Source organism: Buteo buteo, chromosome 9 (assembly GCF_964188355.1).
Source record: "Buteo buteo chromosome 9, bButBut1.hap1.1, whole genome shotgun sequence".
Taxonomy (NCBI): Eukaryota; Metazoa; Chordata; class Aves; order Accipitriformes; family Accipitridae; genus Buteo; species Buteo buteo.
The window spans coordinates 14,938,103-14,956,487 of record NC_134179.1 but is presented as its reverse complement, the minus strand read 5'-3'; the positions used below and the strand labels follow the sequence as shown (position 1 = coordinate 14,956,487).

The window sequence follows — 18,385 nt, the reverse complement described above, 5'->3', positions numbered from 1 at the left end:
GCTGTAAATAGCAAGCTGCAAGTAGTGGAGACATTGCCACAGCAAACACGTTTTCTGCAACGTTACAAAAATTGTCAACGTTTGGAAGAAACAGAGCAAAGCTTGCATTCTCATTTTTGTGTTGGAAACATACAGGGACATCATGAGGGTCACAATAAGTTGGGTTTTTTTCAAAGCTCTGTGTCTTGAAACCAAGTGATGGAGAGTCTCAGATTTGGGGTTTTCACAGTGACTTTCCCATGCTTCTGACACCAGAGAAAATATTGAAATGAAGCCAAGCCCACAGTTTCAGGCACAGGAAAACTGATTAGAGCTGCATCTAGTCATGCATGTGTGTGTATACATACATGTGTGCACATTTATATGTATATATAAGTATACATAGGCATGTGTTACGCAGTATTGCATATTTCAAGCTATTCTAATGGCAGAGTGAGATTCAGTATTTTTTATCTCAAGCTTGAGAATGCTGTGATAGGAGAAAACTCCTGTGGAGTCTCATCCTGGGGGGCAGGCAGGTAAGTTTGGGGTACCCTGACAGCTAAACTACACCTTATGGTAATCCGAAACCCGTGAGCTCGTTGAAGCTTTGCACCTTTTTCCTGCAGAATGATTCCCCACGGTCTCGCCTGAGCTGAGTAAAACAAAACCACACCCATGGGGTTGTATCTCAGGAGCAAAAAGCTTGCGTAAACTGAAGTCTCTCAGCAACAACCTCAATGAACTAAATCCTTCTGGGGGAGCAAAAGATAATCACAGGAAGAGGCTCAGTCTCCCCCTGCTGTGCATCTGTCAGTCAGCTGCCTGTAGAGAGGGTGGAAAGCAGTTCTGCTGCCGTAACCCTGTGGGGAGAGACAGGGGACCAGATGGGTGAGGGATTACATCTGTGACAGCAAGAGGGGAATTGGGAACCGCCATGCCGGCAGCTCCGTCGTGGCTGGCTCGTGTGCAGGTATGGGGAGGTATGCCCTGCCACAGCTGCTTTGATTCGGTCTCGGGGCCACATCCAGCCCTCCTGTGTGGAGGTTTGAGGCATGCACGGTTGGAGGAGGAGGTTGTGCTGCAGGCTGCTGAGGATGCTAAATCCACTTCCACTCACAAAATGATCGTGTTTGAGACTGGAAGGTGGAATTGAAAATGGTTATCCACTAATATCAAATAGCTTTTCTTCTTTTTTTCTTGAGTTTTAATCTTAAATTTATACTCATGTCTTAGAGTTTCAATGGGAATAAGCTGTGTTTCTGTTTCAAATCAGTGTTTGACATGAGAAAGATTGTCTGATGTCAGTGTATAATTGTAAATTGAAAAGAATGCTAATTAACCTTTAATAAGTGGGGCTAAAACTTTTTGTTCCTAATTTCTAGGACACAGCTCTGAGCCCACTGTAAGCATGATATTTTCTGGCAATTTAAATCACTGCTTTTCTCAGGAAGAATTAAAATATCCTAAAAGAAATGGCATATAACATCAGCAAAAAGGCAGCAAGCAAAATTCTCAAGTGCCTCAGTTCTTCTTAATCTCCTCTGGGTTTTTTAGCCTCTTGTATGGTTTGGGATCTTTGAGCTAAGAGTTGAGCTTCCTTCCATGTGCTTCTCTGATACATTTTGACCAGCCTCTTTATGATGACCTCTCATTACAGTAGTCATCAGGGACACATTGCATGACTCCCGAATGTCATTTAGGAGGAATACTGCAGAAAAGGTTTTCTAGCAAAGTCTTTATCATCTCTTTTTTTGCCTTTTGTTACATGCACTTCATATTGTATCCGTGGCTTCCTAAATATTTTCTTCCTTGCTGCATGAATCTTATTTTCAGCCTTTACTCTTCAATCTTCATGAAACTAACTAAAAAATAAAAATTTCTGAAGCTAGATGTTTTTCTGCTTGGAAAAATCTTTGAAGCTTGAATTTCCGCTGCCTGGATTTTCCTGCTATTCTCTGGTAGCCTTTGCGTGGATGAACACGGGTCTTCCAATATTCTGTTTTCCTACTGGTACATATGCCAGACTTGAGTACTTTAATAACAGTATTATTGACTCTAGGACCTTTTGGACTGGCTTTCTCATTCTTCTCATGTGGTTTATTATTTTTGGCCTATTAACTCTGATAGGTGATTAAATTTAATTAGATGAAGTTGAACTTGAATATTTAACCTTAATTAAGCCACTCTGGGTCTCCATTCTTCGAATCTCTTGAGAAAGAATTACAATGTTCCCTTTCCAGTATAACCTACATTAGGAGTATCAGCTAAACGTTTTAAAACTGAGTAAGAGTGGTAGATCTCATGGGTTTCTTGAGGTGAATGTTAAGGCCTGATGTTTGAGTTTGACGTGGTGGAGACATGCCCCATCGTAAACACCGGGCGGTGCTTTGCCCTAATAAAAGCTTGTAAATAGGATTTCTTGTTTTCCTTTTTTTTTTTTCTTTTTTGTCTTTCTTTTATTTTAAGAATAGCCTTCCTGGTTATGAATTCAGGAGTCTGCTTATATCTTGTTTGAATCATCTCACACCAAGTATGTGAGACCTTTTCCTCGAGTGCAGTATAAATCACAGATTAGGTAAAATGGGCTGTCTAAACTAATATTTTAAAATTACAGTCCACCTTATTTTAACCAGGGACTTCAGAGCTGACTGTAAATAGATATCAACTGGGACATATTTAATTAAGTATAAAATACAATGTTTTCCTGGATTTGTTTTGAAAGGATTGAACAGTTACGATACTTAGATTTTCATCTGTGTTTTATTTACTTCATGTACCTTCCTATGTGGCATATTGTAGACAATTCTTATGAGATACTTCCAACTCTTTAGTACTATAATTTAATTACTATAAGTGAATGATCCATCTTTATTGGGTGGAACGTGTGGCAATTAATCTACCATGATGAAAGAATTGACCTATGAATAAAGCTACAGGGCTTGGGCAGTTGGGGCCCTTTGGCTCAGGAGGGCTGTGGTTTTGCTCTTAGCAGAAAAAAACCTTTGAAGGTCATTCTGGTGGGGGCCCAGTTTTGCTCAGTGCTTGCAAATTTGTGATTTTAAAAGAAAATTGCAATGGTGGCTGTCTGCACTAACTAGATGTGCCCCAAGTCTTTCTGGTGGGCATAACACCGCCCTTTTGGTGTTCATTTGAATAGGAAAGTAGATCCAAAAAATACAACCACCTGGATCCGCAGCCCCTGGACCTGGTCTGGGAAAGCTCTCTGTTACACTGGTGGGGCGTCTCGCACTGCCAGTCCCAGCCAGCGAAACCAGCTGTCCTCCCACCTGCAGAGCTGCAAAACACAGCTTATCTGGAGAAAGAGCTGGGTGCCAGGTGACTGGATTTCTAGGATGTTTTGAAGCAGGTTTACCCATAGCTATGTATAGCATGAGCTTTCTCAGTTATGTTTCTGGTACCAGTTCTTGAGCTTGTTGTTCCCCGGGTGTTTTCTCTAATACACGCGTAAAATTCACTGCTTTTCGAACATTGCTGCCATAAATTCTAGGGCTAATATATCCAAAGGAAACAAATACAAAGATTAAGTAGAGCATCTTGTACCTGGATGGATATTACAGAGATCCTCCCCTTATCTTACTCAGCCTGATTGTAAATCTGTTGTAACTCTCAGATTTCCCTCCTATGTGAGGTAGCAAACGGCTGCGTCCCATCCCAGCTGATCACGCTGGATTTATTTTAGCGTCAAGGTGTCTGCTGGAGAGCTCGGTGTTGTCTGACTTGCGGGTGCAGCACAGATACATTGTTCCTAAAGTAGCGCATCACTTCTAACAAAATGAAAAAGCAATGTAAAATGCATGACCAGTTGGTTTGCCAGTCGAATAAGAAATGGTTTCTAGAGGCCATGAATTATGCGCTAAGTAATTTTTTAGTATTAATTTTACTGGTGCTTTTCAAAGTGCCTCTAGCAGTAGCATTTTGAAAAGATTCAAAATAGTTAGAATCTACGGCAAAGAGCTCCAAAAAGACTATTACCTTCCCAAGAAAACTAATGGCAAATTAAGCTACTTCTTGCCTCAGAGAAGAAAATCAGACCTTGGTCCTGTGAGCTTTGATACTTGCTTTGCTTTGAGCACAGGAATAGTCTTATTAACTCCCATAAGACCAAGGAGCAGGAATAAAGGTAGGCCTTACATGTGGGTAGAATCGGGGCCTAAACCCCACCTTCGCAACAGACCTGATCTGTGCCTCTGAGCTTGTGATGATTTCCCGAGGAAATGCTCACAGAGAAGAGGTGGACTCAAAGGTCTGAAATCAAACCCAGTCTCCTGGGTTGGGTAGACAAATCACTTCGTCGTGCAGTCAAATGGGGCTCATCCCATTCGTTTTTTTCCCCACTCCATGTAGGCAGCGAGCCCTCTGGGGTAGGGACTGCATTGTATGTGCAGCAGATACAGCTCTTGTCCAGTAGCAGTACCTATGTCTTTATTATAACTGGGATGAGTTTGGCTCTTTGACATCAATTAAGCTAAGTTCAGACAAAGCCCCTCAGAAGAGTTAAATCAACATAATTCCTTGGCAGAGCTGGAGGCATTGGTGCCAAGACATCTGGTTTAGAAATGTATTTAAAAAAAATCCCCTGCAATGCAAGAATGTAACCAAGTAAAAGGTATCCTGGGCCAGATTTTACAGTTACGTGGGCACCAGTGATGTGCAAAGCCTTGTGGTGACTTAGGATCTTTTCCTTGTCTGCACAGGCGGTGTTTTTACCAAGCATACAGAGTTTTTCCCTGTGTGTGGAAATACTATTGCTGTTCAGTGACTGAGTCATCTGTGTAACTCTCTGAGGCGGGATGCCGGGGTGTAAGCAACAGGGCCTCATCCTGCAGGGTGCAGAGGGCTCCTGGTACCCAGCGCAGCAGTGGCTGGTGCTGGCGAATGTGTCTTGAACCTTGTGTTGGCCAACAGTGTAGGGCCCGTTGGGGTTGATCCTGCCAGAGATAGCTCTCCTTTCTGTTGGCTTTGGCAGCTGTGAAGCATGCTTCACCGTTCCTGGGTCTGGGATCCTGAGCAGCAAATCTGGAAAGGATGGACAAGCTTTCTTGGTAGAGACAGAAAGAAAAACCCTAGTTGTACTGCTGGTGGGTAGCTGACCCACGTCCCATCCTCAGTCTGTGCGCACATCTCAGTGTTCTGAGGGGACACCGAGATGCCAATACCAGAGCGTTTAGAGATGGTGATGAGGAAACTCCTTCTGAAGATCCTCTGTTAAATCCGTGCTTTGAATAAGACCTTGAAGAGATCTGGACCTGCTTTACCCACCCCAGCTGCGCTGTGTAACTGCATAGCCTTTTGGCATAGGAGCAGTGCTGTCACTTTTCCACCTCCACAGCAGTTTCACAAGCAATTCCTGCATTTCTAAGGCTGAAGATAGCTGAACCCGTGTGCTGGATTCAGCCCAAGTCTGTAAGTAACTTAGATCCTCCAAAACAGTATTTTTTACAAATACGCCATGTCCATTTTTAAAAAAAGACCTATTTCAATTTTCGTCTGATACATGGCTGATGTTTCTGTTGGTCTCTCTTGATGTCTTTTCCATAACTGTTTTTAATCGTTGCTAGCAGAATGAGTGTGTTCCCTTCCCAGCTAGGTTGAGCAATTGCCCTCGTAGGAGACATTTCTTCAGCCTGCAGTAGCCATGAGCCCCAGCACATGTGGGTCCCACGAATCTCAGTATCATGGGATGAGACCTCCTGGTCAGCTCAGCCCCCAGGTAGGTCCATGCTCAGCCTTTCCTTCATGAGCTCCCTAGGGCCTTTGTCATGTGTTTCTCCTCCTTCGCCAGCTCTGTCCTTGCTTGCAGGGCAACCTCCCGCAAATCCCAGAGCAGCCCCATTGCTGGGTATCTACCACCGTAGGTGGTGTTCCTGTATTGAAAGGGAAAATATTTAGCAAGTAAAATGTTTGCTGGTGGAAAGCTACAGCATTTGCAATCCTTGGTTGTGTTTGTTAGCAATTTGAGTATCTTTGTCATAATAACTAGTTTAAACAGGTACTGTTGACTGAAGGACAATTAGGGATTGTTGAATTTTACATTTCCCTAATATTCACCACAAGCTGCCAGCCAGCCCCATTCTGCTGGTATTTATAGTACTATGATTGAGCGGCTCCTTTGAAGTCAGTGGCAGTAAATCGATGTGAAACCAGAGGAGCACTGGGACTGGCACCCGGCGCGCCGTGCCATGATGCTGTAGGTGGTCGCAGCATTATTTCTCCTCCTGAAGAGATTCCTACACAGCTGCTCTCCCTGACAGCCTGATTTATGCCCTGGGATTTATGGAGCTGAAAAATGATTATAGAAGAGCTATGTGTTTTATTACACTTGGACCAATTTTCCCAAGCCAGAGGGCAAATCCCCTCTTCTTTACCTGCGCTCTGGTTGTGCAGCTGTTGTGCATCCTCTTCAATAGTCTGAAAGCTGCAGATTAGGGGATTCAGGGGGCCGAAGGAGCGGAGTAGGTGTTGCTGTGATTTGTCACCAGCTGTGACCTTGCTGGGGGATGCGGCAGGTATAGAGGGCCAAATCCAGCAGAGCACAAGTGGAAACAAGCTTTTCAAAATGAAAATTGGAGCAAATCTTTTAAAATTTCATTTAAACTTACTGGATGTTTAGTCTCAAAGCTCATTGCAGGAGGGAAACTGAACACTTAACCTTCATCTCCATTAGCTACTTTGGTAGTCCAGGAACTGCATTAGTGCTGCCAGAGTTAATGAAGTGTGCGAGTTATAAGCTTTGTCTAGTCCCTCCGCTTTCTCAAGTGTCACCGAGGCCTGACTCGGACCGTTCATCAGCAGTAGGCTTGCACAGATGTTGCCAAGTGTGAGATCTGACCCACGGGAACTTCGCTGGCAGTGCCGAACAAGCCAGAGGGGACCTGGCTGGGCTCTGGGATCCCGGCTCGAGGTTTCAGCACTCTGCGATCAAGAAATGCAGATTTCCATGTTTGAGCCGAGCCCATTGAGCCTGGAGCATTGCCAACACCAGAGTTGCTGTTTCCATGGAGGCAGCTGTGCAAGCAGATTTTTTCCTTTTAAAGAAGGGCAGAGCATGGGACAAAGCACATGTACTCCAAACGGGTGGAAGTTCTTTACTAAACCCTGGCAGAAATGCACTGGTGCTGATAAATCTGTGCAGAACACAAGGCCCCTTTAGCTGCTCCTACATAAATGGATTTCCTAGAAACCAATTGCAGGCATGTTTTTGCAGAGAGCCAAGGATTACTCACGTGGCTCCTGATGTTCCTGGGGCCGTGGATGGAGAGGGGGTGTTACTGATTTCAGAAAGTCTTGCTTCCAGAGAGAGGGGTAAAGAGCTGACCCAAAGGAGTTTTATGGAGCCCTCCTGTTGGGGGAGGGGAGCTGCTGAGGCTGACTCTGTGTCTAATTAACTCAATTCTGAGTGATCAGGGTGCTGGGAGAAATACACAGGGCAGACCCAGCAGAGGGGACCCGCAGCAGCTGCCATGTGACGCCAAGGTAATTGTGCTACTGTCACTTCACGCCACGTACAGCGTGGCTGATCAAATCCTCCTCCCTGCCCTTTAAGAACTGAGCGCTCGGCTGGCTTTCCCCTTCCATAGTGGATCAAGTCAAAGCTACCTGGTTGATTCAGCTCCTTCTTGCCTGGCCTCTCCTCCCTTACTCAGTTTTCTATTGCATCTGTCCCCTCAGATGGCTGAGCCTCCCCCTTGTCTACCAACCACTTACATCGATACCTCTGTGCTGCTCCCATCTTCCCGGAGAAACCCAACATGGTTTCTACGTTTGTGCCCACTGCCCTGCCCTCATTGCTCCTGCATTTTCCATTGCAGACTCCTCTCTTCCCTGCCACCCTGTTGACCTGTGCACAGTTTCCCTATAGGGATTGTCTGTCCCTTGCATCCTTGCTACAGGCATGTGCACCAGGGCTTTTTTTTAAATGCTGGGAGCATCCTTCAATGCAATCGATGTCACCGCAAGGAAATGCAAACTGATGCTTTTGCTGGTTGGGGGGGATGTCACAACATGGTGGTGGCTCTCCACCTGCACGATGAACGGTCGCACGGTGAAAATTTTTCTGCAGTTTTTTTCTTATGTTTTCTGTTGGCGAAAAGAGCTTGGTGGCTTGGTGCTGGTTAGCACTGGAGAAAACTACACACTGATGGCTCTGGTAAGGGATAATGCCGCTCTTCCTGTTTTCTGATTCAGCAGGAGAGATGGTCTTAATATACATAAGACCTTGCCACAAAGATCACGTACATGGCCGAGCAGATGCAACACGGGGCGAGGAGGAAGGCGTCAGCAGGAAGCAGATGGGCAGCACAGTATGTGGTTTGCCTGGCATTTGCAGCTTTGCAATTGGAAGCTCAGAAATGAGTTACAGTGGGACCAAAGAAAGAGAAAGAAAAACATTGAAACCCATCAATATTCAGAAGAAACAAATATATTGACCTAAATGACCATCGGTGACTCAAAAGCTTAAAGGCAATATATGTAATTGGTGATGGTGCCATTAACAGCACAAAGGCATGTGGGGAAAAGGGGCTGTGAGGGCATCTGGTGACTTCTGGAGGAAAATACAAACTAATGGAAGTAGTTTCTTTGAGGGTCTGCTCTCTTCTGCCCTGACCACAAAGACTCTTTCCAAACCTGACTTGGAAGTTACAATACTGACTTCTGCCGAAAATGATTCAAGTACTGCTACTTTCCTCAGAGGAGAGTGTTTCATTAGGCTAATTCGGAGAATAATTCAGTCTGAATCATCTCCATGTGATTCATCTGTATGAATTGCAGACTGATTGCAATTTCTGCCTGTGTTTTTCTCAGCTGAAAGCAAGCTGACCTGCAGGTTTTTGCTTTGGTGCATCCATAGGAAAATTTTGCTTTGCTGGCCTATCGTCATTTTTTTCCTCATTCCAGATTTTTTTAAATAAACAGAAGAGATTAACTTGAGTGGAAGGCTTAATTGACCTCTTTCAAACAAATCTCTTTCCTAGAGAAGCTTGAATTAAACCCCCACTTTTATTCCTGCAATTTAACTGACTGGTGGTATCTCATCTGTAAAACAATGTACTCTGATTCATTAAGCCTTAATGTCTTAGACTTTTGAAAGCTGATTTTGTAGAGACACAGCATGTGTAACACCTGTCCTGAAACCTGCCATGTTAATAATTTATTAATATTCTGTCCTGATTTTAGGCATCTGGGAGTGTCTTTTACATTTATTTTTTTTTTTAGAATTTTTAGTATTTTTAGGATACTCTGTCTCCTTGTAACCATATATTTCCTACTTAGTCCCTGCAGTGCCTGAGTTTGCCTCTGTATTGCCTTGTTGTGTATTTATTAATTTCAGTGCATGATGATGTTAAGGAAAATCCTTTTTATCTGCTACCCTGAGAAGCTGTTCTGCCAAGGACGGTTCTTTGGTCTCGTATTATTTCGCAGCAAACGTCGGTAGTCAAAAAGTGAGAGGGCAGTAACCTTGCTCTTGATAACCCGAGGTGAGAGTGAGGGCAGGGACAGAGTCATAGCTGGCAATGAAGTTGGGTTTGAGATGAAGTCTGGAGAGAGTTTGGAAGATTATTTTGCATAAATAGGTAACGGAGAAGCGGTGCAGGGAAGGATAGGTAGGAGCTGATGGAGGTAGTCCTTCAGGAGCCAGCTTTAGCTCAGCGCAGGGAGCAGGACCATGGCAAAACTGAGAACCCAGGAAAAACGGGTGACGTGGAAGAGCCGCAGGGAGTCCTGGCTCTGCTCAGAAAGTGGAAATGGAGGAGGAAGCTACTACTGAGTTGCCTTCGTGCACTCTTCAGATTTAAGTATGCCTTTAGCCAAGAGAAAAAAAAAAAAACACAACGTGGGTTCCTCCTCCTCCCCCCGATCCGTAATTTCCTTGCTCTGATTATTACCAAGTGTGGAAGCATTTGCCTCTGCAGACGTGATGAATGCCAGTGGCACTGGAAAGCTGTCATCAGGGGAAAAAAGAAAAAAGTCTTTTCTTATGTTTCTTGGAGCAGAGTTCAGTGGAGCATTTCAGATGCTCATATTCAGATTATTGCTCTTCTGCTTTGCCTGTAACTCGCCTTTTCCTCTGAATTAGAAAACTACCTATTAATAAGCTGACAGGCGAGTAGTGATTTTGCATGTTAAATAGTGTGATTGCTTCATCCCAGCAGGATTGTACTTTTTCAAGGTTAGACAGCTGAAAAATACATATACTGGTAATTGAATTAGACTTTATTTACAAATACTGGCTCAGAGATTTTCCAAGTCAGAAATTTGTCTTCCTTTTCTGATGAAAAGGATTCTGGGTGTAGGTCAGCCTTTGTCCAGACGTTGGCTCAGAAAACATTGATGAAGGGGCACGGTTTAAGTTGCTGAGACTTTGGTTTCCACTGAGACATGGGAGATAGTGGCAGCAAAAGGGAGGGAGGGAAGCAACATCTCCTCTAGCCTGTGTTACAAAGAAAGGGAGTAGGAGATAAGCTTTCTCAAATAAGTTCAACCATGCTCCACCTCTCCCCTGTTTTTGAATGTGCTGTCACCATATAGGGTTATTTTTCCCATCCTGATATCAATAGAGGGAAATAGAGAAGAAAGTGGCTATTTCTAGGATCAGAGCCCTCCCACTGAAGCCAACAACACTTGAATTGGGACCCAAATGATGCTCCAGAAAGCCCAAGACTGTGATGACACAGCTTTACACTGGCGAAAAGGTAAATGACATTTGAAGATGACTTTCAGGGAGGTACGAAACACACAGCAGCGTGTATCCAGCTCTGCTCTCATCAGGTATCCAGGAGCGAGATTTGCCCTAATGAGTCTGTTAGTGACACTAAGGATGAAGTCTGAAGCTCTTTGGATTTTGGAGTTTCCTTTGAGTTTTGAAACTCCTTCCCAGTAAGTCGAACTCTGTAAAAGAAGCAGTCGCCCCACCCTAGTAAATGTACATTTTTTTGATTTCTCCATGAATACTCAGCTGCATATTTGGCATTTTAAAAAATGAATCAATACACTAAATGAACTGATGTTTTTAAATGGCACTGCGGGCAATTAAAGGCTGCATGGCAGCTCCACTGCAGATACAGCTTTTCCAGCCTGAGCCCCCGCTAGTGAGAGAGAAGCTCACATGGACTTCGCACTGATTTATTCATATCACATCTCATATGTGGGCGAGCTGAGCCTTCAGCTTTTGGCGTCCTGAGCATTGGTTACTTTCAAGGACACGCCACAAGTAAGAAACATGGAGGGACAAGATGATGTTATTTCCATTTAAAACATTCAGCCTATATGAAATAAGGAGAAAGAATAGTTATAATAACACGGTTGATTTCCATCAGAGTACTAAAAGGGAGTTTTACTGGAAAAGGTATTATACAACCTACTGTGCTTTGCATAATCATTTTAAAAGCCGTTCAGGACATCTTCCTGCCTGAAGAAGCTGGAAATAATTTAGAAAACCAGGGTTGTCAGTAGGGCTGCACTCAAGGCTGGGCACTGCACACAATTACACGTGCCGGGGTGGGTGCACAGAATGCAGCCAAAGGCTGAGTCAGTAGCATTTGTGGAGTGCAGAGACTAACTTACAGGGGTATATTGTAAAGATGTTAGTGTCATTCATTTGTGATGTCTCAAATAATGAGTATCATGGCTGTCTTAAAATCATCTTTCTAAAACCTTTATATTGCCCCATGAAGACCACAGTCAGTCATGTCTGATGGCCAGCCCAGCGCACCGACAATTTTCAGATCAGCTGAAACAAAAAATGCTGGGGAATATGTTGAGTCATATGTCCAAAAATTTGAGGAAAAACCTAAGCTGACATTTTTGAGGTTTTAACTTAAACAGCTTTTGAGTTTTATGTTATTCTGTATTTAAGAACAAAAGGAAAATGGTGAAAATGAAATGAAAGGCTTGGTAGGACAACGTATTTCATTTGACCAGTAAGAAAATATTTCTGTTAGGATCTGAACTGCTTCTGCACACTTATTTCTTATCTCAGCCAGCAAATTCTGCAGTCGCTTTTTTTCACTAAGTGCTGACTCTGCCCCCCACCACCTGACATAACTGCGCATGTTTCCTTAATGCATTTTTTTGCAGTTACTTCCTTGCTCATCTTTTGATTTCCCAGTTGTATCAGCAGCTTTGTTGGAGTTGTTCCTTAATGAAGTAGGGAATGAATGAATGATCAAACCTCCCTGCCCCTGGAAACAGCAGTGAATGCAATCAGAGTTGGCATGCAGAGATTTTTTATTATTATTATTATTATTATTATTATTATTATTATTTTCTAATTGATGGTGTATTTTTGCTGCTCACACTTCAAGAAGGACCTGTAATCCCAGATGCAAATATGCTAAATTTGTGTTTTCCTGGGATATAAAGAGGGTCTGGTGGGCCACCAGCACCATTTCCCTGGGCAGGATGGGAGCCATGGGCCGTTGATTCCTAAGAGATGATAGCCAAGTTCTTCACTTCTGCACAGGCTCAGTGTCTCCCCCTCTGCAGTAAATAAGACTTTTTAGAAAATATCGGAGAAGATTTTGCCTTATCTCACAGACTCCTTGTTACGATGGCATTTTCTCAACGAAACAGCCTCCTTTGGAGCTGCTTGCAAAATCAGTCAGTCTGGGCTGTGGGCTAGGGAGGGGTGATGCCATGTTGTTCAAGCAGGAGCATTTCTTCTGGGAGAGATTTGGCATTTTGACATAATTGTCTAAAAGAAGTTTGGAAGCTGAACGAGCTCACACACAGAGGCATCTGCCAGCTTCTCTTGGTGTTTCCAGACCAAGGTGTCTGGGAGTCATCTTAGCTAGTCACATAGTCATCTTAGCTAGTCACATAGTCACCTGGCAACTTCCTTTCCTTGGAAGTGACCTTTTGGACCATTTTGGATGAAATCCTTCATCCTGGAGAGGCAAAACATGCCCTTCCCAGAAACAGCATATGAATGGGCCCAGCAAAATGCAGTGATTCATGTGTGTGCATCCTTCCTCTGAAGGAAGGAATCTGAGCTGCTTTCTGTTGCAGAAGCATCTCTTGGGAGGTGGTGGTGGTAGCCATCCAAGATGCAGTAACCTCTCCAGTTGCTCAAAACTTACCTGCACCCAAAAACTATTTCTATTTTTGTCATTTAAAAGCTGGAAAACAATAAAAACCTCACAGTAGTGTTCAACTTTCTGGATTTGTACTGATTTCCCAGAGATAAAAATGTGTGGTTTTTTTCATTCAGTTTACATTATATTATGGGTTTTGTTTGCTTTTCTGTGGCTCGTCTCAAAACTTTCACGTTGGCTTCAGAGATACAGCATAAAGTGTCTCCATTTCTCCCCACAACCTTGATCTCCCATTTAAACAGAGAGCAGGTGAGACCCATCACTTCCAAACTGAGGTCTGGAGATGGCAAAATACAACATCTGCATGGCAAGGTCGCTTAGCTCCAAAAAAATCAGTGTTGAGGAATTCCTCAGCTGCAATTATTGATTGTTGTGGGTGATCCAAAGGGAGGAGAACTGAGCGGGCATTGCTTTATAAACATTCAATGTTCTGTATAAAGAGCTTATGGTAAACTTTCTGAAGGAGGTAATAAATAGTAAGCACTAGCAAACCCTTTCAGGGGTCAGTTCTCATTTTTAATATGGAAACCAAGTATTGCATGACAGCAACTCAGTAGATAATAGGATAAGAATTGACTTTCAAACCAGTTTCTCAGCACAATGCAGAGTGAGAAGACAAGAAAATATGTAAGGAATAAAAATTTAAAGTAGGATCTATACATTTGTGCCTTATTGTAGACTACAGGAATATTTTTCCTTCAGTTATACGTTAGAGTGACACAGAGCAACACCTGCTACTAAGGTCAGAAACCCACAGTGATAACAACAGGCATGATTTTCATCTTCCAGGCACTTGCTGTGGATACATTAATCTATAGACATGTTTGTTTGCATTTTAAAGATATTTTGACATATAAAATAACCTGATCTTGTTCCATTTCTTGGTTAACACTTACAGGTCAGAAGATGTGTTTCATCCTAAAGAATATTCTTATCAGAGGCTTGCCATTAATAATGCATTAGGAAGCATTTGTTTCTGCTGATCATTCATTGGAAAGCAATCTTTATTACAAACGTTATGGTAATAGAGCAATTCCTGAGAGCCAGCACAGCCTGTATTGTTTTAGAAGTAAAATAAGAAATGCAATTAATATTATTGTAGAAAAAAATCACCATGTTGAATGCGAACGTACCAGTGAGGATTTATGGCAGGAGGTTGGCTCCAGAGCCCCCATCTCATTAAATGTGTCCCAGTGGCACGTGATGCTGTCACAGGCATGTGTCCCCCTCCGGTCCTGTTTGTGCTTGTCACCGCCCTGCCCTGTGGCACTTACTGGGTGCTGTAAAATAACCTGTGCTGGGGCAGGCACCCTCCTAGAGCTCCTCCTTGATGCAGTTTTGTTATGTTCATGGATGCAACCAGCACAAGATAAATTGGTTTTGAGACCTAGAAACTATTTTGCAGCCTTTTTTTAAAGCAAAAGCTGGTTTTTTACAAATTACCAGGATACATCAATAGTAAATACAGGGCATTTGTGAGGAACAGCATGGTCTTGTGATTAGTCTTTCCTGGGAACTGTAAAAAAAGCCCTACCACAGCCAAACACACTTTGGTCATTGGTATGTTTGTCATGCCAGCTTTGTAACTACCATCAAGCGTTGGGGAGGAAACTCAGTTTCAGAGGGTTGAAACTAAAGCTTTACATGCAAAACCAAAACAAGATGTTTTAATGACCCCTTCTCTGTGCTACCAGTCAGTGCCGATCCATCTATTTTGCCCAGGCTTTGCCAGCAGACCCCACTGAGGATGTGGCTAAAAATGCAAAAAAGGTGTAACCTGGTCCATGATCAATCAGAACAATTTTCCAAGTGCTTTTCAAGCACTTTGCTCAGTCCTGTCTCTTGACAGATGTAGGATTTCATATTCTTGCAGTTCTTATCCTACAGTCACCCCAACCTATAGGAACTTTGATATTTACTAATACTAATATTCAGAATTAAGTAATATTTTTTCACAACTCTGGTTTTGGTATTTCCTGCAGGCTTTCCTGATCTCTCTGCTCACTCTGTCTCCTGTATTGATATATCATCACTTTCATTCTTGATAGTATTTCCTTTTAGTGATTATTTTTTCCTAATTCAAAACATAGAAATAGAGTAGCTGTTTCAGACATAGACAGAGTACCCACATCCTTTATAATATAGAATTCTCTATTTTAAAATAGTAATAATAATATCAACTCAGAAAAAAATACTACAACTGCTTTGAAGTTTCAGAAGTAGGTGAGATCTGGGGTGTCTCATTTAATGGGTGCCTTATTTAATACCTCCTCCCTGTGGGTGTCCAGCATTTCCTACAAAGTTAATATCATTAATTATTTCAAGCTGAGCACCCAAAGGACTATTTGCTTCTACAAATCTGGAATCTTCAATTGCTAGGGGCAGAAATTGAGTTACCTCCAGAGGTTGGTGGGGTTTGGGGTTTTTTTTCCTCTTTAATCTGACGAGAGCTGTTGCAGACCAATTCACTGCAGGAACCTCTGTCTGTACGTTGCTATATATGTGTGCATGTGTATAAGATAATAGAGAGCGACTGACTACAATACGTGTGTTTAAGCTACTCAGCTGAAAATTACTGAGCATTAAAATCCACTGGGAATCACAAGACTTCTAAATTAGGAAAGCACATGTCAGTCACTGTGTGGAAATGAGTCCTCTTACAAGAGTAGCTTTCAATAAGAAGAATGGGTATTGTTCCCTGGAGTACATCAATCCTAGTTTGGCCACTCTGTACCGGCTTTTACAATTTCTCTAGAAGCATGCATTGCCTTTTGTTATTATTTTTTCCTGTATTTTGTTCCATTGTGCATTTCTATTAGATATGTCTCATGGGCCAGCTATCAAGAGACACCCTACTGTGCTGTGACGAATGAAGGCATTTTCAACCATAAACAAGGTATTGTGGGATTGAAAAGAAATGTGGACAATGACAAGTCCTGGACAGCTTGTAATTGTTTAAATGTATTTTTATTATATTGTGGGGTGACATGGGAACTCTGAAAAATTGGCTGATTTGACCTGAGGTTGAAGTGAGCAGAATGCCATAGGGTAAATGAGGGACTTTGGGAAGGATGGCATTTTTGTGTTTATTGGGTGTGGTCTAGTCCATCAGTATATGTTTTTTCCATGATTAAAGCATGTATTTTAAAAGTGTTTAAATGACTTAGGAGTCTGTCACATCTCAAAAAATATCAGGCACCTTGAAAATCCATGGGAATAAGTTGATTCCTATTGACTGTCAAGCTTTTTTGTGCCTAAACCTGATACAGGCATACATTGAAAATGCTATTTCTGTACTTTCTTTGAATTAAAAAAGATAGAGCTGGTCTGGAAAAACTGTATGGCCACAGGTGATTAATTTTTCATGAGTAACACTATTTACATGCAGAAGAGCTTAGCCTGATGGTAGAAGACTCTCAAACTTTGGGCTGTATGGGCTGACATAGTTCTTTCAGAATTTGTAGATCCTTTTTATTGCTGCCAGAGTTAATGTTTAAAATCATCATCTTGATTCATTAGTAGGGTGTGTCAGAACATTTTCTAATGGTTTATTTTATTGTTCCCAAGTTGTAATGCTCAAATCATAATGGAGAAGAGCAGAGGGTTAAGCAGGGATCACAGGAAACAGGGTCTCTAATTAGACAGATGAACTGACCTGGTATTCTCCTGCGTTTGGTATTGTCCATCCACATGACAAACAATATCCTTTCATGAGATCTGAAACTACCTTGTATCTAAAGAAGTAATGAGATCTTCCTCTAGATAAGACCAGTAAATGAATGAATAAGTACAAGACATGGCTGCAGGACCCACCTACATGTGGTTTGAACATGTTCTGCAGGCAGCTGCCCCCCAATTCCTGGGTACCCCCTATTCATCTCTATCTGGTACATCCAGAAGGGTCCTCTGGGAGTTAGGGAAGTATTTAGGAGTATCTTATCTGAGAAGTCAAACAGGATGTCTCCTCTGTCCCAGAGTCACAGTGGTGTGTCAGGCCTGACACGAAACCAGTGTGGTTTTTGCAAGCCTTTCCCTTAACTTTATTGGCTTCTCATTCAGTCCGCTCTGTTTTTCCAAGTATTGCTTCTTGTTTCATCTCCTGAAAAAATAGGGTAGTGTTCTCTGTATTTTCAGTGAACATAGAAAAATAGAGGTAAATTCTTCTAAAAAATACGTACCTGCAATCAAGACACACTTTCGTTTTTGCAAAGGAAAGTCATGTTCTGATTGCAGCGAGCAGCAGAGGGTCCCCACCAAGAAGCTTAGAACCATCCTTAAAGCAAACAAAAAGGAAATACAAAACTATTGTTGTTGCTATTCCTTATTAAAAAAAAAAAAGGCATTTTCCTTATTCTTATAGCTATATATATATACACAAATATGTGTTGGTCTCCTGCTTGCCTCAGTAGCAGGGTTTTGCACCAGTGTGAGCTGAAGGAGAGCCAACGTCATTTTTACCTCTCACTTACAGAGTATTTCTTGGCAATTTATGCTGCCGTCAGTCCTTACCAGACATTTGCTTTCTCCTCGAGATTGAATATCAGCCCAGCTCACATTTATCTGGAGTACTGGCTATGCAAGCTGGCTTGACACGTTAATTTAATTTGTGCTTCTCAATTCATACTCTTTCATTTATGATCAAATATTGGGAAAGGTTACAATTAATCAGAGTGCAGAAACAGAAGCTGGCAAAGCTTATGATGTATTACTGCATTTTGGTTACTCTGGAGGGGAATAATTGAGGTCCTTGTGCTACAGAAAACTGTTATTAGTAAGTAAAAATTATCAAAGGAAAGCGACCCACACCAGTCTCCCATTTTGCAATCTGTGTTTCTAATGGTTTTCTTAAAAGTTCTTAAAAATGAAGCATTTTATTAACACTCTTGGCTGTAACCAGTTTTTTTGGCTGTGTGGCTGCCTTGGGGGAAAGTGTGCCTTTTCATGGGGCACTGGGGGGTTTGAGCTCTTGCTGTTGCCCCCCGCTCTGGGCTTGCAGATGCTACTCAGTGTGCATGAAGGCAATTTTCAGATGCTAGTAGCGTGCCCGTCCTTGAGGGAAAATGACTCTGCTGCTGCTGCTTGCTCAACAGAGGAACCACAGGGAATTCCTGCAGAAAAAATACAGGCTGCTGGACTTAACGTGGTGCGCACTTCCTAACTGAAAATGAACTAACTGCTGGTTGTTTCAAAAGAAAATGTGTTGCTGGGCTGAGGCAGATGATGAACACTGAGCCCCTCCTGAGGGAATATTACAGCCCAGCCACATGCTCGAGCAGCAGAAGGGTGTGCAT

General features: G+C 42.6%; 1 protein-coding gene across 2 annotated transcripts in view; it reads left to right on the top strand.

The window, feature by feature from the left end:
• Window positions 1-18,385, top strand: part of PAK5 (p21 (RAC1) activated kinase 5) — a 92,485-nt gene that overhangs the window by 25,800 nt on the left and 48,300 nt on the right. The window contains exon 2 of one of the 2 annotated variants that reach the window (XM_075035453.1): window positions 15,914-15,990. The exons of the other annotated variant lie outside the window; for it this stretch is intronic. The gene's annotated coding sequence lies outside the window, so the exon portion shown is untranslated. The remainder of the gene's footprint in view (window positions 1-15,913; window positions 15,991-18,385) is intronic. 2 annotated transcript variants of the gene reach the window in all.